This window comes from Epinephelus moara, chromosome 4 (assembly GCF_006386435.1).
Source record: "Epinephelus moara isolate mb chromosome 4, YSFRI_EMoa_1.0, whole genome shotgun sequence".
Taxonomy (NCBI): domain Eukaryota; kingdom Metazoa; phylum Chordata; class Actinopteri; order Perciformes; family Serranidae; genus Epinephelus; species Epinephelus moara.
The window spans coordinates 1,884,374-1,888,980 of NC_065509.1; positions in this window are offsets into that span (position 1 = coordinate 1,884,374).

The following is a 4,607-nucleotide window of genomic DNA, read 5'->3' on the forward strand; positions in this document are numbered from 1 at the left end:
CTGCATTCTGAATTAGCTGGAGAGTTTTTAAGGACTTACTAGAGCTACCTGATAATAGAGAGTTACAGTAATCCAGCCTTGAGGTAACAAAAGCGTGGACCAATTTTTCTGCATCTTTTCGGGTCAGGATAGGCCTAATTTTCGCAATATTACGCAGATGAAAAAATGCAGTGTTTTAAATCAATGTGCCCCCCCCCACACACACACACACACAAGCTCCCTTCAGCCAGCAAGCACAGGCAGGGGTGCTCCTGGATATTGCTAAGTGTTATAATATGATAGAATTTTCATATGGCTGCATTATTACCTTTCAGCATAAATCAGAGTTTTAATTTAGGTGATCACAGCTATCTGCTACTACTGTGGCTTATGACACCACTTCCCAACACTCTGACCCAGCAGGAGGTCACCTCTAACCACAAACTGACACACACACACTCCCTCAGTGGTGGTTTACTAAAAAGCCCATGGCCATACCTAGACAAAGCAGGAGGAAACTTTTATACACACTTGAAAAAGTGTGCAAAATAACCATAGCCTGTTGTGTTCTGCACAAAATTGTTGTGCCCTCTCTCCACCTGCCTCCACCTGAAGACATGAAGGCTGATGATTTGGTGGGACCTGACTACAGACGTGGCATTGAAACCCAGCAGTATGAAACTTTTGTATTCTTGTAAACTCTTGGTCTTTTACTTATTTGATAAATGTCCCTTTGTTTACAATAACCTCTGCTTCTTCCTCACTGATCACAGTTTTGCCCTCTCTGTCAGCCCTCAACTCTCTTCTATGCAGTGACTGATTTTTTGGGTGTGTTCCAAATCACATACTTTGTCTTTGAACTTTTAGTAGGTACTGCAGCTGCCCTTATGTACTGTATATGTACTGCTGCATGCAGTATGCACACAATCGGGACATACTACTGTCTCATAACTTTACACTCTGAACATTGACCCTCTTGCTTTTACATCTCTTACCTTGGAGATTAAACAAACACCTCTTACCGAGTTTACCACAGACAAAGATCAACCTGGAGAGCTCTGCAGTCGTTACTTTGCAATGTATGTATTTTAACTGTAAAGTTAAAACTGTGCAGATTGTAGATTCAAACATATTTGTGACAGTGAAATTACATCTGCGGTTCTCTGTCATTGTTATTGTTATAGTTATGTCTTTTTGTTGTTTGTAATATTTATGATTACTTTGTTCACTTAATTATTATTCCTATTATTACTATTCATCTGGTCATCAGTTACTTGAATGCTCTGGCATCTGCCATTGCAACTTCTGACAGCAGTCAATCATCAGTCAACAAGCTGTGGGTCAGAATTGCCAAAAAAGCATGCTGGCTTGCATACTGCAAAATCAGATCAAGTGTAGTAGAACATCCTCACATTTTTGGCATACTGCATTTGACCTACTTTGTATTGGGACATACTAAATATTTTTCTGGCTTACATGAAGTTAATTTGTTAATTTAGGTTTGGGAGCAGGGCCATGCCTCAACCACACCCCTGATTTCCTGAAAAGCCTACTTATAGGGGAGATTGTAGCAGGGGGACAGTTGTAGCACGGGCCCTTATTCGTGTTACACGCATCTCCGGAATGTGAAAGTTGGAACACGCGATCGTCTTCCGGTGACCACTTCCGGTACGAAGAATCACTTATTTCTGACTCATTTTCCCAGAGTTATCAGCGAAATAGTTATTTTCGAATCCATAAGTAAAATATCAACACTGAAGGTGTTTTTCCATTTTGTCAAATAGTTTATTTATACAGCACTGCAAACATATGTCATCTGTTAGACCCATCCGTAGACTTACCATGAGCAATTCATTCATTTAGCAAGCTTGCTTAGTTTTTCTGTTATCCCGCCTAAAATGCAGGGAGACAGGGGAGGGATGGTTGTAGCACAAGGCCTTAACTTGTTGATTAGTCATGTTTTTTGACATTACGCTTGCAGGAAATGCCCAGGATCAGAGTGAGGAAGACAGCCAGGGCTCAGATAGACCCAGACCTGTATGATAGAGCCTGGCAGGCTGTGTTGGAGGGCCAGTCTATTAGGGGTGCAGCCAAATACTATGGTCTGTGCAACGTTTCCCTCCTCCGCTATATTAGTAGGAGAAAACAGAATGATGGCAAAGCACCTTCCCTTGGTTACAGACCACACAACAAGGTGTTCAGTGCAGAGCAGGAAACTAGACTGATCAAATATCTTGTACAAGCTGCAGATATTTTCTTTGGAGTCAGTCCTAAAGAGGTGAGGCCATATAAGAATAAGAATCAGTTTATCGATCCCTAAAGGGAAAGTCTGTTAGGCCTATTTATTTAGATGAGGCTACATGGCTATGAACAAAATTAATAAAATAACAATAAACAAAGTTCATGGTAATAAAAAACAATACATTAGTTACAGTTCATGGTTAATATACATTCAGTAAATACAATGTTAATGCTAATTGAGTTCATGGTTTAAAAAAATGAGTTAAAAAACAATGTTACAGTTCATGATTTACATAAATACAATTAATGCCAAACAGCACAACTGCATATATCCCAAAAGCTGGGATGACCATCAGATGGCAGGGAAGGACTGGTTTGCCAATTTTATGGACCGGAGCAAAAGCCTCTCCATCTGCCGACCACAGGCCACGAGCCTCTCACGGGCAACAAGTTTTAATCGCACCAATGTGGGAATGTTCTTCGAAAACCTTTCCACTGTCATGGAGTGGTATCACTTCCAGGCCAAAGATATCTGGAATGTGGATGAGACCGGCACCAACACAGTTCAGGTCCCTGACAAGGTTGTCGCAAGCCGTGGGAGGAAGCAGGTGGGAGCGATAACATCTGCAGAGAGAGGAGCATTGGTCACGTTAGCACTGTAGGGAACCACATTCCACCTCGCTTTGTGTTCCCAAGAAAAAAGTATCATGACCATTTTGTGCATGATGGGCCTGTGGGTTGCATCCAACCAGACCCACTGCAAGAACCGATACAAGAAGCCGATTTTCTGATTTTCATGAGGCACCAACCCGTCTCCAGATTCAAAGGTGCTTCTTCTACTCGACAACCACGTCTCTCATCTGTCTTTGGAGTGTATTGAGTATTGCAGGAAAAAGGGCGTCGTGTTGCTGTCCTTCCCTCCTCACTGCTCCCATAGGCTGCAGGCACTGGACCGCAGCGTGTTTGGTCCCCTGAAGCGGTATCTCAACAAAGCCATGAATCACTGGATGACGAGCCACCCTGCAAAAACAATGTCAATTTATGATCTTCCAAGCATTGTGGCCACTGCACTGCCATCTGCAGCAACACCAGCTAACATCATGGCAGGCTCCAGGTGCACTGGCATATTCCCTTTCAACCCACAGATCTTCAGTGACACAGATTTCTTACCTGCTTATGTCACAGATCGTCCTGATCTTGCAATGCTGCAGGAGGCTTCTCCACCCGCCGCTCCACCCGTTTCTCTGGCTGATCCACCTGTTTCAGTACAGACATCCACCTCCAGTGTGCTGCTCACCTCTCCCTCCCCTGGTGAGGCATCTGCTGAGGATGACTTCAGTCCGGAAGTGCTCCGCCCTTTTCCCAAGGCTGGACAGAGGAAAGGGGAACAAAAGGGGAGAAAGCGGCGATCAACCGCCATCCTCACTGACACTCCTGTCAAGAAAGTGCTAGAGGAGGAAAAGGCCAGGAAGGTGCAAAAAGTAAGGAAGCAGCTGCATAAAGACAACACAAAGACAAAGAAGACACCAAGGCCTGCAAAGAAAACTCACCATGAAGACCAAGTTGAGTGCCTTGTATGCTGTGAGGACTTCTTCTCCTCCAAGCCTGGCAAGGTGTGGGTCCAGTGCCTTTTCTGTGAGATGTGGGCGCATGAAGTTTGCACTGAGGGAGGAAGCGTATACATTTGTCACAACTGTGATAATGAGTGATTTTTTTGTAATACGTGCTGAAGGCTACATTTAATGTTCCAGTGTTAAGCTGGTAGCCTAGTTAAGACACTTTAGTAAGAGCACAGGCAAGTTCAGCATGTTCTGCAGTGCAAAATGTCTGTTTGCCACTTAATGAGTTGTTTTATGTTGTTTAAAGTAGGCTTGTTACAAATAAATGCACCGTGTAGCCTACACCCTTGATATAAAAAAAAAAGTATTATTCTGTTTTATTAAGCCTACTCTTTAGTACAATGATTTAATCATTTTCATGTTGCACTTTACTCCAATGCACCGGTCACATTAAATGTGCATTGTCTTGTTTTGTGTTTAATGATCTGTGTTTTATTAAGCATTATTTATCTGCAGTGCAAAATGTCTCTTTGCCACTTAGAGTTGTTTTATGTTGTTTAAAGTAGGCTTGTTACAAATAAATGCACCGTGTAGCTTATATTTAAAAAAAAAAAATATTATTCTGTTTTATTAAGCCTACTCTTTATTACAGCGATTTAGGCTAATCATTTTCATGTTGCACTTCACTCCAATGCACCTGTCACAGTAAATGTGCATTGTCTTGTTTTATGTTTAATGATCTTTGTTTGATTAAGATCGGCCTGTTACTGAATAAAAGTTTACTAGGCTAACAAATGAATCTTTCATTCTTTATTTTTGAAAAGGGAC